At 40.1% G+C, this 19,310-nt stretch overlaps 1 protein-coding gene across 2 annotated transcripts in view; it reads right to left on the bottom strand.

The window, feature by feature from the left end:
• LOC120530997 (E3 ubiquitin-protein ligase HECW2-like) overlaps nucleotides 1-18,991 on the bottom strand; it is a 368,650-nt gene extending 349,659 nt beyond the window's left edge. For both annotated transcript variants that reach the window (XM_039755889.1, XM_039755891.1), the window contains exon 1: nucleotides 17,470-18,991. The gene's annotated coding sequence lies outside the window, so the exon portion shown is untranslated. The remainder of the gene's footprint in view (nucleotides 1-17,469) is intronic.
• Nucleotides 18,992-19,310: the final 319 nt, after the last annotated feature.

The following is a 19,310-nucleotide window of genomic DNA, read 5'->3' as shown; positions in this document are numbered from 1 at the left end:
TCCTACTTCAAACGGAACACAGCATAAATTCTAAAGATACAAAGGATAAGGAATAATAATGGCTGTCTATCAATGATTTTTCCGTTCATCCATGTTTCAAACCTATTTTGAATCAGGGTGATGGAAAGGTTGAACTTAGGATTCAGGGCAGGAACCAGTCCTTGAAGAATCACCAGTTTACTGCAATGAGCACTCGGATGACACCAACCCAGAAATACTAATCCACGTAAAACCTAAGTTTTGATGGGGTTGATAAATACCCAGAAAAAATGCACATGAACATTGTCATATACAGTAATTGATTCTTTAAGGCAAATATTTATGCAAAAAAAAAAAAAAGGTTTTATCTTCGCACACTTCTTTACAGTTTTTGTCAAAACTTGTCACTCACTGAAGTGTACTGATTCAGCACTAACTAAAAACTTGTATATACCTTATAAAATGTAAAAACACAGAAAAAATATTTGCTTATTATATGTGAAGAAAGATAAAGTACTCTGTCAAGTGGAGTATAATGCAATTTCTTTAATTTATTTGAAACTAGTGTGGCCTTCAAAGAAAATTCTCATCCTTCTTTTCCATATCACTGACTGAGTAATGAATGGCCAGTTGCTGAATGCTGCATATTTGGCACTCGCACAGTTCATATGATTGAGACTTTGCATCTGCTGCAGTGTCGGCATTTCTTTACAGTGAAATGTGAGACAGGAGCAGATCAGTTGTGATGCTGTGACCATAACTGTGATCATTAATAAATTAAAAAGAAAAAAAATAGCTTCTTATTTTTGTTTTAAAAGGACTCCATTAACTGAAATATACCCCTGCTCACTAGCCCAAACACCTCCTACCATGAACCTAGACAGTTGAAGAATTATTCTAAGGTCATCACTTAAGCAAAAATTAATATTTGTTGTGGCTACTGTTCTTAACCTTTTTTCAGTAAAGCTAATTATAATTTTTCCTGAGTAACACAGTGTTTCATTTTTTTTCTATAAAACAGTTTGTTTCTGCTAGCAACACTGTTAAGACTGTAATACAGTTGAAGGAACTGCATTTTATAGGTTTACCAGGCCAATAGCATTTGATTAACTTCAGCAAACTGGAATGCAATAACAAAGAAGAAACATAGTATAAAAAGACGAAAGTGGTCTTCCACTATAACGTGCGATAATCAGCTTTCTTTAGTGAAATACATTAAAAATGTGAAACACAATAAAAAATGTTACATAAGTGTCCAGCAAAAGATAAATAAAACCAACAGAATTCAGAAAGTTATGATGAAGTAAACATTATATTAGTAAATATCCATCCATCCATTCATTTTCTAACCCGTTAAATCCAAACACAGGGTCACGGGGGCCAGCTGAAGCCAATCCCAGCCAACACAGGGCACAAGGCAGGAACCAATCCTGGGCAGAGTGCCAACCCACCGCTGGACACACACAAACACACCCACACACCAAGCACACACTAGGGCCAATTTAGAATCGCCAATTCACCTTACCAGCATGTCTTAGGACTGTGGGAGGAAACCCACGCAGACAGAGGGAGAACATGCAAACTCCACGCAGGGAGGACCCGTGAAGCGAACCCGGATCTCCTAACTGTGAGGCAGCAGCGCTACCACTGCGCCACCGTGCCGCCCATGTTAGTAAATATTACATAGTAAATATGTAAATATATAGGGGTGGACAAAAGTGGGTTTACAGTTGTTCATATGGTAAAAGACATACAGGTTATGATAGCTACACTCAAGTACACTTTAATAATAAGAAGGCACATAATACAAATAAACAATACAATTAATAAATAAATAACAAGGATAAACTATTTTACATATTCACAACTGTATACAGTATCTACAATATACACTTCTCAAAAAAATTAAGAGAACACTTAATCTTCACAGCCTAACCCCAAGTCAATTAACCTTCAGGGATATCAGTCTGTCCCGTTTAGAAGCGTAAGAGATTGTGAATCAACTTCACCTGCTTTGGTGCAAATGAAACTGACAACAGGTGCACTGGAGAGGCAGCAGCAAAACAACCCCAAAAAAGGGAATGGCTTTGAAGACAGTGGCCACAGATAATTGCTCTCTCCTTCTCCTTCCTGACTGATTTATCTGTAGTTTTACGTTTTGCTGCAACTGAGGGAACAGAGAATACCACAACTGGCAGCTCCACCATTGGCACTCTGTCCTCTTCACAGATGACAGCAGGTGAACACTGAGCACACGTGACAGACATGAAAGAATCTGGATACACCGTGGTGAACGTTAAACAGCCTGCAACATTATCCATCTTGACTGGTTTGGCAGTGAGTCAGTGATGGTCTGGGGAGGCATACCTTAGAGGGTTGCACAGACCTCCACCTGTTACGCTATGGTACCTTGACAGCTGTTAGTTACCAGGATGAAATCCTCAGAGCCAACATCAGCCCTTATGCTGGTGCTGTGGGCCGTGGGTTCCTCCTGGTGCAAGGACAATGCCTGACCTCTGTAGACCAGAGTGTGTAGGCAGTTCCTTGATGGTGAAGACATTGATGCAATTGACTGGCCTGCATGTTCCACAAACCTGAACCCAATTGAGAACCTCTGGGACATTATGTGTCGGTGTATCTGATGCCGCCAAGTGCACCAAAGACTGTCTAGGAGCTCACAGATGGCCTGATCCAGGTCTAGGAGGAGATCCCCCAGGACATCATCCACCATCTTATCAGGAGCATGCCCAGACGTTGTCGGGAGTCCATACGGGTACACGGGGCCCATACACACTACTGAGTCACATTATGAGTTGCAGTGATGAAATTCACGCAAGTTGGATCAGCCTGTGATTTCAATTTTTGACTCTGATGTTGTATCCAGTCCTCAGTTGGGTGGTGATTTTGATTTCCATTGACCGCTGTTACATCATTTTGTTCTCAACAAATTACACAGTATTACTCAGTAAACATTTTCCACTTGAATATTTCATTCATCGAGATCCAATGTGTGATTTAAGTGTTCCCTTACTTTTTTTAAGCTGCACTATTAAAACACTAAGGTATTTGTATCCAATCCCTCAGAGCAATCTAATTGGTCGGTTTGGCTTTAGTGTGATTATTCAGTTTGACTTTGGTGATGCAATGAAAGAGGAATCATAAGTGTCAGACACAAGAGGAGGAGAAAAAGCTTAGGAGGCATGCTGATATAGTCCCCTTCAAAACTTGGGAATTATAAAACCAGACAGGAGGCGAGAAAGACACCTTAAAATAACGACAAGAGTCTGAGAAGAAGGATTTACAGGAATATGCTCGAGAACGGGAGAGCTGTTGAAGAGAAGTTCATACCCATGCAAACACAGAGGAAAGGTGCTATATACTGTAACTAGTACAGGGTGCCAACAGAAGACCCAATAACGCCCAACACAGCCAATGGTTCAAATAATAGATTTTTTTAGTCCACCAAGCACCTTGTACAATAAAACATACCCAAAAATTATACAAAACAATGAAACTCTATCCTCTCCTTCCACCTCCTTTTATGCTGGGCAAAAAAGGCGTCCAGTGATCCAGCATGACTTGTGGGGAGCTCTTCCCGGTTGTTTGAGAGCCAAGGCAGTCCTGCCCTGACAAAGCCCCCTTGTGGCACCAAGGTACTCCGACAGGGCTGCAGTTCTGAACTCCACTTCCCATGAACCACTGCGGGTATTCAAGCTGGGATGCCTCCAGAGACCCCTTCCATATAACATATGAGGGTGGAACTGCTTCTGAACTCCACCTTCTGTTTATTCATCTCCTGGCATCTTCAATCTTGACGAGAGGTCATGCCATTGCCTAACTGGGATGCCTGTCTATCCTACATAGCTCTCACAATACATATTTATTTACAAACACAATTCCAAAAAAGTTGGGACAGTATGGAAAATGCTAATAAAAACAAAAAGCAGTGATTTGTACATTTTATTCACCTTGTACTATATCTTGTACTCTATTGGAAACATTACAACACATTATTTGTTGTTTTATCTTGTGAATTTTATTGGTTTTTTTTTAATTATACACTCATGTCAAATCGGAGGACTACAATATGCCCCAAAAAAAGTTGGGACCATCGCGTGTGTAACATCACCATTCTTTTAATAAGACTTATTAAGTATTTTGGCACTGAAGAAGTTGGTTAAGTTTACCACATGAAATTTTCACCCATTCATCCATTATGCAGGTCTTCAGCTGCATAACTGTACAGAAACTTTTTTGTCATATTTTGAAATTCATAATGCACAATACATTCTCATTCAGGCCAATCTCATACTCGTACTCTCTCCTTGTCCATCTATGGAAATTGCCTTGTCCATCTATGGAAATTGCTGGGATAACCCTAGAAAAGATGGTGTTTGGATGGCAGCACAAATTGTTTCAAAATTTGTACATATCTTTCTGCATTAATGGTGACCTCACAGATGTACAAGTTATGCATGCCATGGGCATTGACAAACCCCCATAAATTGACAGATGCTGGCATTTGGATCGGATTCTGATAACAGCTTAGATGGTCTTTTTCCTCTTTTCCTGGAAAACACTAAAGCTGGTTTTTCCAAATGAAATGTAGACTTGTTAGACCACAAAACACAATTCCACTGTGCTACTTTCCATCTCAGATGAGACCAAGCCCAGAGAAGCTAGTGGCACTTCTGGACAGGGTTGATGTATGGTGTCTGCTTTGCCTAGTAAGGCCTTAACCGTGCATGCAGTGGTGAATGGTGTTAACTGACAACAGTTTACCAAAGTATTCCCCAGCTGATGTCATGATATCCAATACAGATACATGACGGTTTTTAAGACAGTGATGTTTGAGGGATAGGAGATTAAGTGCTTTCAGAAGTGGTTTTCGACCTTGCCCTATACACAGAGACTTGACCAGACTGCTTGGAATCTTTTAATTATATTGTATAATGTACATGGTGAAATGCCCAAAAACCTACCAATTTGTCTTTGAGGGACATTATTCTCAACGAGTTGGATTATTCGCTGATGCATAGGTTGGCAAATTGGCAAGCCTCGCCCCACTCTTGTGCTTAAAGGACTAAGCAGTTTTTTGGAGGCACCTTGTGTACTAAAACACGATTGCCTCACCTGTTTTATATTATCTTGTTATTTCAACTTGTCACATTATTTTTCCTAATAATTACATCCCATTTTTTTGGAATATTATGTTGCAAGAATTAATTTCAGAATAAACATGTACAGTATATTCAAAAAAACATGTAATTGATGAGGTAAAACATGAAATACACTGTGTTTATCCTGTTTTTGTCTGAATACAAGTCATAGTAAATTTTCCAATCATTCATTTTTGTTTTCATTACAAATTTTCCATAATGCCCCAGCATCTTTGAAATTGGGATTATATAAACATACACATATACTGGTATATACTGTAAATTTAGGATTCCCATAACAGATCATTTAAACTGAAGAAAAGACTCTCAACCAATGAACGAGGGGGAAAGGCAGATCTTCAATTCAAAAGCTCAATCCTGTTTGAACACACTGCCAGGATTTACTTTAAAACATCTTATTAAAAATATGCATGTTTTTTGAATGTTGTGAGCATTCCAATAGAAAACTTACCACGGTATTAAGCCACTCTGTGTTATGTCCAGCGTTGCTTGTGAAGCCCCCCACCCCACCGGCCTCCGCTGTATGAAACTTTTGCGATCTCCATTCTCCATGAAAAAAAATTACATTTTACAATTTTTCAGTGGGGCACCACACAGTGGTAGCACAGCCGCCTCACAGGAAAAAAAGGCCAGGGTTCCTCTCTGTGTCAAGTTGGCATGTTCTTCCTGTGTTGGTGTGTGTTTCCTCCCACTGTCCAAAGACATGCGGATTAGGTGAACTGACGACACTAAATTGGCCTTAAGTGTGTGTTTGGTGCATGTGTGTTCACCCTCTTATCGATGGTGTCCTGCCAGGAATTGCTTCCGTCTTGTGCCTTATGCTAGCTGGGATAGGCTCTAACCACCCCCCAACATACAACCATCGTCTTGATTTAGCAGGTAAGACAATGACATAACATTTTTTTAGTCATCAATAAAAATAATAAAGGATATCCCTTTAAAACCTGATAATGGCACATTATAAAAATGCTGACTGGTGCCCGCTTAATAGTCAGGATTCCCTGGCTTGTTGGGTAATATTGTTTTGAGGTATGTGCAGTTTGAATGATTTCACAATGTGACAAATGAAGACTACCTGAACATTTTATACAAAACAAAAAAAAAAATCCTTTTTCAGGACATTTAACAAATCTGTGGTGTGTAAAGGCGTGAAGATGGTCCTGGTCTTTTTTTTTTTTTTTTGTTTTCTACAACTGATCGCCTGCTAAACCCAGGTAACTCAAAGGAATGCCTCCAAAGTTCTTCCAGTAAAACCTGTGAGGCTATCGCTGTATTTTTCAATCAAAAAATTAATGAGATTAGAAATAACATAGTATATCCCTCCAACACTAAGGATCCTCCTAAACCCCAGCATTCTGTTATAAACAAATTAAACTCCTTCATGCTAATTAATAATGTTCTGGACATAGTAAATTCGTCATTAGATACGGGGGTCTTTTTGTTAGTTGTGGGAATTACAACTCGAAGACACATGATATCCAATATGGCGTTCCACAAGGCTCTATCCTGGGTCCACTGTTATTCTCAATCTACATGCTTCCGTTAGGTCAGATTATCTCAGAGCACAACGTGAGCTACCACAGCTATGCTGATGACACACAGCTGTACTTATCAATGTATTAGCTCCTGATGACCCCGATTCTCTTGATTCACTAACACAATGTCTGACTTGTATCTCAGAATGGATGAATAGTAACTTTCTCAAGTTAAATAAAGAGAAAACTGAAATCTTAGTGATTAGCAATAATGGATACAATGAGGCTATTAGAAATAAACTGGATACATTAGGATTATAAGTCAAGATGGAGGTAAAAAGCTTAGGGGTAATTGTTGACTGTAATCTGAATTTTAAATTGCATATTAATCAGATCACTAGGACAGCATTTTTTCACTTAAGAAACATAAGTAAAGTTAGACCTCCTATATCACTGAAAGATGCTGAGAAATTAGTTCACGCGTTTGTTTTCAGTCGACTAGATTACTGTAACGCACTCCTCTCAGGACTACCCAAAAAAGACATAAATCGTTTGCAACTAGTGCAGAATGCAGCTGCTAGAATCCTAACTAGGAAAAGAAAATCCGAACACATTTCTCCAGTTTTAATGTCACTACACTGGTTACCTGTGCCATTCAGGATTGACTTTAAAATTCTGCTTATGGTTTATAAAGCCTTAAATAATCTCGCCCCATCTTATATATCGGAATGTCTGACACCTTATATTCCAAATCGTAACCTCAGATCCTCAAATGAGTGTCTCCTTAGAATTCCAAGAACAAAACTTTAAAGAAGTGGTGAGGCGGCCTTCTGCTGTTATGCACCTAAAATCTGGAATAGCCTGCCAATAGGAATTCGCCAGGCTGATACAGTAGAGCAGTTTAAAACACTGCTGAAAACACATTACTTTAACATGGCCTTTCTATAACTTCAATTTAACTTAATTTAACTTAATCCTGATACTCTGTATGTTCAATTCTTCATAATAACTATTCATGGTGGCTCTAAAATACTGACCCTACTCTCTCTTCTGTTTCTTTTTCTGGTTTCTTTGTAGTGGTGGCCTGCGCCACCTCCACCTACTCAAAGCTTCATGATGCTCCAACAATGATGGATGGATTAAGAGGCAGAATTCTACGTGACCATCTTTATCAAGCCCTTCCGTGAGAACCCTAAATCCAAAGAGGACTGTTTCATTTATGTTAGGTAGAATGTCCAGAGGGGACTGGGTGGTCTCATGGTCTGGAATCCCTACAGATTTTATTTTTTCTCCAGCCATCTGGAGTTTTTTGTTTTTTCTGTCCCCCCTGGCCATTGAACCTTACTTTTATTTGATGTTAATTAATGTTGATTTATTTTGTTTTCTTATTGTGTCTTTTATTTTTCTATTCTTTATTATGTAAAGCACTTTGAGCTACTGTTTGTATGAAAATGTGCTAGATAAATAAATGTTGTTGTTGTTGGTCTGGTGGTTGTTGTTCATCTCTTGTTAATAAAGACAGGAGACCAGACTGCTTCCTCTCTTGTTGTTTCTACAAGAAAAGCAATGAAGCACACTAATGCCCTGGTTCATCGCACACTCTGTAGTTGGTCATTTCACCACATCTTTGGGCTTTTCTGGGCCAAAAAATGGGTCCAACTGAGATGTTTGCTGGCTGTCCTCTTTTATGAGCTTCTATTATCTGGAAATAAGGCTCCTCATTCTGTCTGGTGACCTCATGACTGATAAAATCTATCCCTTCATACGCTCATCTTGGCCTACTTTAGGTGGCAGAGGTAGTTCATGTTTCTGCACTATGTTGTGATGTCAGACCTTTGTGGGGCTGTACAGCAGTGTGCCACCTGATATGTAGATGGCTGTGTTTGGACCTTTTTAAGAATCAATGATCCGTTTTATCACCAACTGTGTGTGTGAGTGTCTTTTATTACATCTCCTCTTTTGTGCTGTTTGAAGGCGGGCAAGTAGTTTGAGGAGCCAGCCTCTAACAGTGTACCTACTGTTACCTGAAAGAAAGATTATACAAGTCATTTGTAATGTACTAAACTTAACTTCAATCCTATCAATTAGGCTTACTTACCAAGAAGCCATCCATCTCACACAGCATGACCCTGAAGTCTGCGTCCCATGCTATTATTTGATAAAATAAAGGAATCGTAGCTTGTTCCAGGTCACCTTGCAACAACGTTAATCAGACACATTTGAGCATCACATATTAGTTGTATATTAAATTAAATGAAAGTGTTTTCGGTTTACAAAAGCAAACTCATTCTGTGCTGGTGCCTTTACTGCAACATGTGCGCAGTCCATTGTGCCGATTACATTAACAAAATCACCAACTGGTGCAAATTGCCATTAGATCTCAGCTTACACACTCTGATCAGAAGGAAATTTGATGTATCAGGGTAGTATCTAAAATTATTCCATCCCTGACAGATGGCATTACACAGCTCAAGGATGACTGTGAGATTAATGACAGGTCAGACATTTTATGCCGAAAAACAGCAGTTGCCAAATACTATCCCATTGTAAAAACCTGTAACTGAACATGGATCATATTATTTCTGTGTTAAGGTCTCTGTTATGTAGGTTCCAATCCAGCACACAACTCCAACAGGATGGCTCTAAGAAGCCTAAATTGGCTTATAATGCAGTCATCTTCATTAGTCAACAATCATTGAAATCCCTGAAATTAATTTCTCGCATAGCCTTCGATTGGAAATGTCTCCTCCAAAACAGCTAACACGGCCATTGCCAGTTAGGTTGTTGTTTTGTCTTGGTAGAGTATTATATTGCTGTACTTTCCCCTTTTGTATTATTAATATGTAGCCTTTGTCAGAACGCCTCAAATCTCACAGACTTACCACTGTTTATAAGGTATTATAGTATATAACCTCTCCCCAACCTTCCCTTCTGCATCTATAACTTCAGGCAATTAGGTGTAGGAAAAGACAAGAAGGAATTAAGTTATAATTGAACCAATGTATTATTGATAATATTCATAAATAATGACAATATGCAAAGTACATTTGAATATTGGCAACCATACAACCTGATTAAATGGTGACATGTAGTTTCAGGCGGCACACAGACTGGTTAGTTACTTAAAAATGTCTCTAGTTAAGGCATCATTTGTGATGAGCTTTCTTCTGAACAGGTCGCATGCCTGTTTCAATATGGCTGCCGAGCTTTGCGCTTCATTGTGTTGTTCTTTACAGTTCATGGTGTGTGATGGTCATCAGTTTGGTAAGAGAGAGATGCTCCTTCATCAGATGTTAGTAAGAGGGAGATTGAGGTTAAGCAAGCAAATGTATAGATTCTCTGTCCAACCCCTACAGCCAATAGGATGTCATGGTACTTAAAGGCTTCTGATACAAGCCAATTCCAAACAGCCATACTTCAGACCAATGGGGAAATAGAACACCTTCAGACCTCCCCACAAAACCATTTCTTGAGGTAAAGCTTGGCAGTTAAGCAGCCTGGTTTTCTTGCGTGAGTTGAAAGACTTTAGCAGAGAAACACTTGCCAAAGTGGTTTAAGGCACTAAACTCTGCCTTAAAATTCAAAGGGACTCAGTCCTGGTGGGGGGAGGGGTTCTTAAACCATCAAATCATTGTTGTTATTATCAATAATGTAACACTAATATTACATTGCTTTGCCTAAGTTACAAATAAAGACATAAAAAATATTTATCAACTTGTATGCAAAATCTTACATCACAACAGTTGTACAATATACAGTACACCCTTTTTATAGACAAAATAGATACGCTACACACTAAGGCATTTAATATTAATATGTATGCAGTATACATCATTAACAATGTTTACGACAACTGTGATATAATTGGTTCAAGAACATCAGAATGGGGCTGACGCGTCACTGAAATACGTAATGAAACAAAACTTCTTGTTTATGCCATTGTCCTGCTGCCTGGAGTCACTACAAAGGCAACGACAAAAAAACACTGCATAGGACTTACAGATGATCGAGACTTTCCATATTGTTAAGCCAATTTTCAAGCCAAGTTTTTGAATTGTAAATCTTTGCTTTTGCGTGAGAAATGGCTTACGCACATTTCTGAGCGTAAGCACCTTGTATACAATAGGCCCCAGTACTTCTATTATAATAATAATGAAAAATTATTAACATTATTATATTTTACAGTTTTGGTTTGACAAGTTCTTGAAATACAATTTTACTTTCATTGTCAAAAGCATCTATGACCAAAATGTAAATGTAAAATGACAAAATGTAAAACACGCCCTTTTTGCTACAAAATGATCAAAGACCACTCTATTAAAAAGGCTAACTAACACTAAAATGTTGGATAAATGGTGTTAACAATGAAAACAAAATGCTCTACATCAAAGATCTCCAACCTTTTTTCCCCCTGAGAGCTACTTTTACAAAATGAAAATGGCCAAGAGCTACTCATGTTTTCTAACATTTATTCTCATAGCTTATTTCAACCCAGACAAACTGAATAAGCTTGTTTTGCCTGAACATTTACAAAATGTTGAGATTCCGGAAATGCTGAGAATGCTGTTGAGACTTTAACTGCACATTATTTTGAAGGTTTACGAATATATAATATATAAAATCCAATGTCTTTTTGTCTGTATGTCTGTCCGCTTTTCACAAGAAAACTACTTATTTGATTTAGATCGGGTTTTTTCTATAATTTGCTTGAACATTCCGGTTGATTTTGCAACTTCTCTCATTTCGCCATGTATCATAATTCGCTTGTGGTACCGGTTTATTTGTGCGAATCCGAAATCCACGCAGCGGGCCGATGCTCTCCTCATTCACACGCCAGCTTCGTGCTCCTTAACTCCGCTTAGCTAGCAAACAAGAGAACAATTGAATTCAACTTTGTTTGATATTTAAAATAAAGTGTTACTTAGGTCTTGATGAGTTTGAGTCCAGATATTCTCTTAAGTGTATGCCCCATTGAAAAGATTGATGGCAATTCAGATTGTGGATAGTGATATGATGTTTTGGAAAGATCGCACACCCTAATTTGACTAATCAAGTTTTCAAATTTATGTACGATTCAGTAACCCTTTGCGCGAGCGTTACATACAGTAAGTCAAATTAATCTGTATCATAGTTAAAAACAGGCAGGAATTATGAATTTGTTAGGATGACATAACAATCACTGACCGCAGACTAAGTTCAGTCTTCAGTTTTTTCACTCTAATTTCCAAGCAATTTTCTAAATACTCCTGCCTCCTATCTTCAGAGTCCTGGGTTTGAATCCTAGCCTGGAGACTGACTGGGGGGATTTTGCATATTCTCCAGGTGCCTGTATTGGTTTTCTCCCAGGGCCCCGTGTTTCCCACTCACATGACAAAGCCTTCATTTTTAAGATAATTAGTAATTGTAGATTGGTCCCGTGTCAGAATGGGCACACATTTGTGTGCCTTGTGGCAGCCTGGCATTTCTGCAAGGTTTCAGTCTAATCTGGACAGGCCTGTATCAGATAAAGCAGATTCAGATAATAAACTAATGGATGCATGTAATGTTTTTTTTTTTTGTTTTTTTTTTATCTACAGCCTTATTCTAAAAACCTATTTGGCCAAACATGGCTTACTGGTTCTATGTGTAGGGACTAAAAAGACCTGGTCCTAGGTTAGCAGAAAAGGTCATATTTATATAAAAACACATTTTCAATTAAAATAAAACAAAGAACAAGATTGCTAGGTGTAGTTTGGGATTAGCAAGGTATGCCATGAAATACGTTCATGATTAGCCAGTTCATGACCTTAGTGAGAGCATTGACTCCAAAGTTAATATTTAGATCATAGCAAAGCCTTCTTAAAGTTTGTGGAAGGTACATGGTTTAGTAAATGTTTCATCAGGAAGCGGAATGGTACACATCGTTTTAGCATGAACTTGAATAAATTATAGGCAGCACAAATTTGATGGCAACAGAGTGGCATTGCTGCCTCACAAAGATTGGGCCTGAATCTCATCCTGATCAAAGTTTGCTTGTAATTTTCTTCGGGTAATCTGATTTCTTCCTGTATCTCCAAACTGCTCCATCTACAATTCATTCCAACCTTGCAACAAATATGCACAACCTGGACAGGGAAAGGTTAAGATGGATTGATGGACATATAGAAGGGTCTAGTTCATTTTGAGGGGGTTGCTGGAGAGCGATTACTGTCACCCTCATGACATCCACGTTGATGGGTGCTTTCTTAAAGTATGCTTCAAAAATATAAGGACGTTAAATTGTTAAGTTTAAGGGTATTAGGACAGCTGTGTCTTTGACACGTCTGATTTAAACATTCCCAAATCCCCTCACATGGTTTCATGTGGGATAGTCTCCAGATGCAGAATACAAACGCTTTCTGTCTAATACCTTCAATTTTGCATGTCTGAAATGAAATATAAAATTAACGGCTCTCCTCTTTAAAGAGATTAGTGTCCTCACCACTTCTCTGAAAGGCACTTTGAAATCTGCAGATTCAGGATGAGCTGCCCTCCAAACTCCACATGCGTTTGCTATTGCTTCCACCAAGCGCTTCTCTGCTGGAGCAGCCATGTGTCTTTGATTAAAGGGTTTATCCGAACTTGCCCAGACCAAAGCGGACGGCTGGCAAGCATCTGCCACTTCTCCAGATTTTAGCAAACGAAAATACAGTTTAGAGGATTAAATGTGCAACTCCTTTCATCAGACTCTTTTCAGAAGCACTCTTTCTCGCAAATGACAAGACACTTAAACTTAATATAATTTATAATGAATACATCAAAAACAATCCTGAGTAACTTCACTGTTAATGATAGGAGAGAGGCAATTTACATGTGAATGAATACAACTTACTTGTATCCATTCAGACATCTGTTTTCCGGCAAATGGCACCAAACAGGCCCCATCCAATCACAAGGCATAGTCACCAACATGACCACACCTAATCTGGAGCGGCCAAGACACTTAATACTATCTCTTTGGATTGTAACGGAACACACACACGACCATTTCTCAAAGGCATTGAAACACATAATCTAGAAAAATCCTTTAGATTGAAAAATGTTTTATGTACCCTGGGACACCAGTGGAAATTAAAGGAAAATGAAGCCGGGAAGTACTTCTTTACACAATGGGTCATGGGAATCAGAAACAACCTATTAAGGCATGTAATTGAAGCGGAGAAACACTGAGAACATTTACAAAGTATGTAGATAATATACTGGGACAACTTAGCTATTAGCTAAACAAACAAGCCAGAAGGACTGAATGGTTTACATTAGTCTGTCAAACTTGTTAAAGTCATGACCGAAATTATCGGCACCCCTGGAATTTTCCCAGAAAACGGACCATTTCTTCCAGAAAATTGTTGCAATTACAAATGTTTTGGTATACACGTTTATTTCCATTATGTGCATTGGAACAACACAAAAAAAACTGGGCTGGACAAAATTATTGGCACCCTCAACTTAATATTTGGTTGCACGCCCTTTTGGAAAAAATAACTGAAATCAAGCGCTTCCTATAACCATCAGGAAGCTTGTTACACCTCTGAACTGGAATGTCCGACCACTCTTCTTTTGCAAATTGCTCAGGGTCTCTCAGATTTGAAGGGCGCCTTCTCCCAACAGCAATTTTAAGATCTCTCCATAAGTGTTCAATCGGATTTAGATCCGGACTCATTGCTGGCCACTTCAGAACTCTCCAGCGCTTTGTCTTCAGCCATTTCTGGTTGCTTTTAGAGGTATGTTTGGGGTCATTGTCCTGCTGGAACACCCATGACCTCTGACGCAGACCCAGCTTTCCGAATCTGGGCCCTACATTGCGCCCCAATATCTTTTGGTAGTCTCCAGATTTCATGATGCCTTGCACACAGTCAAGGCATCCAGTTCCAGAGGCAGCAAAACATCCCCAAAACATCTTAGAACATGAAGATCTCTGGAGATGGACTTGTAGCCTTGAGATTGTTGATATTATTCCACAATTTTTGTTCTCAAGTCCTCAGACAATTCTCTGCTCTTCTTTCTGTTCTCCATGCTTAGTGTGGCACACTCAGACACACAACAGAAAGGTTGAGTCAACTTTTCCACATTTTAACTGGCTGCAGGTGTGATTGCTATATTGCCAGCACCTGTTTCTTGCCACAGGTGAGTTCAAACGAGCATCATATGTTTGAAGTAAAACGATTTACCCACAATTTTGAAAAGCTGCCAATAATTTTGTCCGGCCCATTTTTGGAGTTCTGTGTGACCATGATGTCAGATTTGGCTTTTTTTCTCTGTTTTTTTGTGTTGTTCCAATGCACATAAAGGAAATAAATGTGTATACTAAAATATTTGTAATTGCAACAATTTTCTGGGAGAAATAGTTAATTTTCTGGGAAAATTCCAGGGGTGCCGATAATTTCGGCCATGACTGTATGTTCTTATGTATAGTTAAAGAAAAGATATCTCCAAAGCCTACTGAGGGCACCCAATCATTGCCAAAGTTGAATCTTTACAGATAGGCAGCTACATCACAGTGGTATGATTGGACGTGATGAAATCCGATGAGAACATCTGAAAACACACACCTGTCTAGCTATCAGAATTATTAAATACTGCACTGTATCTGAGTAAAGAGCAGTAATTCTACTTTAATTAATAATAATGTGTATCATTTTTTCTTAAATTTTACAGTTTTGGTTTGACAAGGTCTTGAGATACACTTTCACCTTCTGTTCTGCGTGAACATGTAAACATAAGGCACATTAGTTGGATGTCGAGCTAAGGCTCAGAAGTTGTAGTTCCACTCACTGCATCGTCATGCAAAAGACTCAAAAAGGTATTCCTTTTTTATGTGTAACACTGCTCAGATATTCTCAGATTCATACCAAACTACCAATTGTCATCCATCTTTCTTTCAAATCACAATGATGCACTATTCAAATTCTGAGAAAACACAGAGTAATGAATGGCACAACAAAAGCTAGTGAGACAGACTCCAGCCCTCCAGACCCTGTGTGAGGATAAGCAGGTTAAGAAGACAAATGCATGAATCACCACTACAGCTGCAAGTTGTTAGTTCACAATAAAATTACTTAAGAGTCATATACAAATAATAATTGCAAGTCAGACAGGAAGAATGCATTACTTTATATATAAAAATCTAAAAGCGACCACTTTTTGCCGATGCTTATCCCAGTAGCATGTGTTTATGGATAGACCTTTACTGTACATAGCAGTAAATTGGGTGACTGGAATCCCATCTAACGCGTTATCACAAAATATGCATTTGGATTATAAGAGAAAACGTGAAGAGAACTTAAAAACTCTACAAAGTGGGCACCTTAGGGAAGAAGTCTTCAACTCCAACTCTGGTCCTGGAGTGTTTCGGTGGCTGCAGGTTTCTATTCTACCATTTTCTTAATTTCTAGCCAGTTTTTAACTGCTACTTACTTCTTTTGCTTTAATTCACTTGTTTTTGTTTTTTTTTTTAAGATTCAGTCCTCTCAATTGCTTCACGTTTTCCTTTAGTGGCACCCAAACAGTGAAGTGAGCCATCAGATGGCCAGCTACGTTGGGGCCTCAAATTCCAACCAATTTCACTCCAGCCAATTCTCCAGTTATTTAATTCCATGGCTTGCAGGTACTCTCATTCTGCCACAGCAGATATTTCCAAAGCAGTTCATCTTCCTTTTTCTAAGAACACTGTCAAAATATTTTGTGTAGCAGATCAACATTACTGGGACCTTCACCTTTCTTTATTTTCAGCTATTGTGTGATGGACACGGGTTGCTGGCCATTATTCTTAGGATTCTAATTAAAGAACAAAATAAACATTTAAGGGGTCCGAGTCATAAATAGTGAGTTAGCTAACATTAAAGGAAATGAGTAAATTAACAGCAAAAACTGGTCACTAATTAAGAAAAGGGTTAGAATGAAAATCTGCAGCCACTGTAGCGGCGATTGAGGACCGGAGTTGGAGACCACTGCCTAAGGGCGTAATTAAAGTTGTGTGAGCCTGCAATGCTACCCACTGCGTCTTTGAATAAAAATTAATAACCCAATTCATTATTTCCTGTACCTCAAGTCAACACTGGTATCGATGGAATCTGCAGTAAACAGCGACTTATGCCAAGCAGGGTGGGTTGCAGGTTTTCGGATGTATGGGGAGGCTGGTGCAAAAGGTTTGTTTCCTTTTTAGTAAGCCACGCCCCAGTTTCCATAAAGGCTTCGCCCATAATAACACGTCTCTGAATCTAAAACACCGGAGACGCGCCTCCACCCAAGTAAAGTGCATGTGGGGTAAAGGTATGACGAGTAAAGGGTCTGAAAGCGACTTTAGGGGGAAATTTCCACCACATCACTTAGCAGCGTTCGGGGCTGTGCATAAATTTGGTAAATGGGATGACATCCATCCGAACAGGACAAAAAGCCCGAAGTGCGGCGCAACCTCCACGAAGCTGACAGGTTTTAAGGGACTGCGGGCAGGACAGACGCAACCAACAGATGCATTCGTTCAGAGTGCTGGGGCTGCAAAGTTTCAAGCAACGGTGATCATTTGAAATGTAGCAGTACCTTTCTGGAACTACTGTACCAAAGTTAAAATAATGATATCGTTGCGAGGAGTATTAGATAAAGAAAAGGCGCCACCTTACAAAAAAAGAGAGAGGCTTCGGAGTGTCTCAGTGCTCCTCGGCCATTCTTCTCCGCCTTTTCAGCGGAGGCCTTTTCTTTATTACTAAGGCGGTCCCCATCACGCCCAACCAACAAAGCGAGCTTCCACACTCGCGTTGATCCGCCAGGATTATGAAAAAGTGCAAACACATCATTAAACAGAACACCCATGATGCTCCTACCTGTCAAAATCTCTATGTCTCCAACAGCACTGTGTCTGTGCAGCCGCAGCTGCTCGGTCATTCCCCACACTCGGATGCAAGTAAAAATCCACGCATAAGAAGGCTGCTCTTCACCAGGAAGATCCCCTTACAGCGATGAGACTCAAGTGAAAGTTAGCCAAGCAGGATGGCACCTCGTCTCTCACACACACAAACCTGCGATGGCAGCGATGTTTTCTTTCGCCCCGTGGAAAACCAGCAAGGCCAGACCGCTTCGGGACTCTCTCATGTAGATCAAGTATGAGGAGGCAGATGGAGTTCACACTGGAAAGACCCTCGCCGCCCCCTTTTCGGGAATGTGTGTGTGCGTGTTGCCCTTTCTCTAATGCGTCTGAGCACAAAATCTAGCAAGTAACACCGAGGTATTCCACAAAAACAAGCGAAAATCAAGTCTTCAGCAGCTTTTGCCACCCTGCTTTAGACAGACCAAGACTGCGGCGCTCCGGGAAACTCATTGCTTATTTATTTCAGTGATGCATTCCGCTTGTCTCCAGGTTTCCGCTGCAGCAACCCTCAGAAAGCGCCGCTCCTCCATTCCTGCTTGCGCTAAGCGTTGCCCAGGTGCTGCTGCCGCTGCCGCTGCCTGTCGCCTTATCCCGAATAACCCGTCGCCGTCGCGTGATTCACTCGCTTTACCGTGTGCGTCTTCATCTCCAGAGGCGGACTGGAGACCAGGGCGTCACGTGAAGCAGATTCTTTAGCGGGACGCCTGCGAGCGGATCGCTGCTGTTTTATTCGCGTTCGCGGCCCGTGCGCTAATAATAATGGGTATATCCAGCCTGGCTGCCAGAGGAAGGATTTGTGTGTGTGATTCCGCAGCTTTTGAAACGTGTTTCCTCTGCGTCAGGGAGCGCTGCACCGCAGAGCCGCCAGAGTGAACGCATCGTTAAGGTAACGGCTGTGCTTCAGCAGTCCCTCAGCACCTTTATGGCAACAGCGGCCCTCCGACAGACCCTCAGTGCACTTAACGAGGTATACGCGTGGTGCTACGGGATCAAGGGGGAACAACGATGCTCCGCATGGCAGCTGACTAGGCGAAAACATTCGAGCACCTTGAGAAATCACATTCCATCCGGCCGGTCCGTTCATTAACTTCCTCACCCCCTGTATCCCTTTATGTGTTCAGTAGAGGCTGTAGCTTGTCTCGGATGAATTTAGGTGATAAGAGAAAACAGGTATGGACGGGACGACGGGAAATAACAGCACGCACACACTCGATCGTCCCCAGCCAAACTGGAGACGACGACTAACGTTGTGGAGATTTAGTTCCAATATGGAGATATAATGCACAAGAACGAAGAGATGATTTGTAAACTCTACACTCGCGGTGACGGTCCACACATTGAATCCTTATTTTGTGAAACATCAATAGGTCGAACCTTCGCACTAGCAAGCCACCACAGGCTGGATCTCTTTTGTTTTAAAGCTGAAAAATTGATTCAGTTATTACTGGTACAGAAATTGGATATGAATGGGCATCAGATGTAACCTAAAAAACTGGATCTCGTTAACTAGCAGGAGACAAACAATAATAAGAGAATGCTCCACGTGAAGTGAAGTCATCATTGGCATCCTTTCACTCTTAAAAATAAAGGTGCCCAAGTGGTTCTTCAGAGCAGTGCCACGGGGGAATCATTTACCATCCATGTAAAGGTTCCATAAAGAACCTTTTTATTTACTGTAGATACCTTTAATGTTCCATGAATAATCATGTATAGACAATAACAGGTTTGTAAAATACCAATTAGGTCCAGATTTTAAAAGGACTCTCACCATATACGACCACACAGGCTCAGTTCAGG

This window comes from Polypterus senegalus, chromosome 6 (genome assembly GCF_016835505.1).
Source record: "Polypterus senegalus isolate Bchr_013 chromosome 6, ASM1683550v1, whole genome shotgun sequence".
In the NCBI taxonomy this organism is placed as follows: domain Eukaryota; kingdom Metazoa; phylum Chordata; class Cladistia; order Polypteriformes; family Polypteridae; genus Polypterus; species Polypterus senegalus.
This window is presented reverse-complemented; position numbering and strand designations above follow the sequence as displayed.